The sequence below is a fragment of the Arachis ipaensis genome, chromosome B09 (assembly GCF_000816755.2).
Source record: "Arachis ipaensis cultivar K30076 chromosome B09, Araip1.1, whole genome shotgun sequence".
NCBI classification, from domain to species: domain Eukaryota; kingdom Viridiplantae; phylum Streptophyta; class Magnoliopsida; order Fabales; family Fabaceae; genus Arachis; species Arachis ipaensis.
The window spans coordinates 27,508,659-27,510,041 of NC_029793.2; the positions used below are offsets into that span (position 1 = coordinate 27,508,659).

At 34.7% G+C, this 1,383-nt stretch overlaps 1 long non-coding RNA gene across 1 annotated transcript; it reads right to left on the reverse strand.

The window, feature by feature from the left end:
- Nucleotides 923-1,383, reverse strand: LOC110266517. The gene is made up of 2 exons (XR_002353926.1): nucleotides 1,307-1,383; nucleotides 923-1,181 (listed from the first exon to the last, which is right to left on the reverse strand). It is a non-coding gene; the product is annotated as an uncharacterized LOC110266517 (long non-coding RNA).

Sequence of the window (1,383 nt, forward strand, 5' to 3'; positions counted from 1 at the left end):
TGCTATGGGCTAATTTGCTAGGCCATTCTAAAAGGATAAGCAGTCGTTGTTAAATGAGATTTGGATAGTGTTAAAAAAAATCAATTTTGATAACAAAATGTGCAAATATACGTTTGTGTTATGATAAAAAAAATATACGTTTGTGCCGTGAAAATTAGCTCTAAATTTGGTTATATAAAATGTGACAATCATTTTATGTTCTGCAAAATTAACGTTAATATGTGAGTAAGATATAGTAGTCATGTTAGATAATAGTGTAGACAGATAATAATAACTTAGGTAGTTGCAATTTTTGTTAAGGAAGTGGTGCAACAGATTGATAAAGCATAATCGCATGTATCTAGTGCGTAAGGCTGGTATTATGTAACTTATTTGGTACGATTAACTAGTGTAATCATAGAAGAAGGGAATAGAAGATGGACCACATTATGCTGGTAAGTTTTATAAAGCATATTTTCTTAGTAATTTAGGCTGTAATAGCCATAGACAGGAGAAAATAAATCACCTGTAACCAGTGAGATAGCTTTCCAAAAAACTTAATGTAGTATATGAGTAGCAATGTCGAACTTATATAACAGTATAACCCACATGTTGTGAGTCTTATAAAGTATGAAAAGAATGTAGATATTCACTAGCTTCTAGCTTCCTAGAAGGTTCGGACGGCAAAGATTGTCACCAGTTCACGGTTGACAACCTTGAACACCCTAACATGTTCGGGCTTGAAGTTGCACAAGCGAACAAAATCTAACCACCTTCCAAAAAATTACCCTAAAACTGCTATTTCTTTTTCCACTGTATCGGTGTAGCATGTTGTAACCTCAATGTGGTTGTGTGCAAATTAGATTGGGTGCTTCTAACTAGTGAAATGGCTCAGATGCGACACGTTTGGTTGATTGCAACATAAGAACAAATTATTAATAGATAGATAGTAAAGCAGAAAGCACATATATAAATATAAATTAGTATAAGCATACAATGTATAAAATTAGTATTAAATAAAGAACAAGTTGTAGTTAGTTTGACTTACAAACAAGTGTGAGCACAATATGGGGCAGTTAGGTCTATTTGGTGTTGAATTTTGTGGCAACGACTTTAGCCCTCTCGGATGAAAGATTGTTGATACATTTGGTACCCTTGAACTTGCCTTTAGTTTCAGAGGGTTGTCCTTCTAACTGGTGGGACTGGTAGGTATTTTCGAGTCCATCAAAATCAAAGATATGGACTTGTAAATCAGAGTTGTCTTTGTGTTTGAAAAAGAGAATGGAGTCTTGAGTGATTTAGTACATTCGGTAGAACTGTGACTAACCTCGTGCCAATGTGATGTTTCCATCTTCTTATAGTATCTAGTGGCACTGAATATGGACACCCCTTCCATTAGGGACC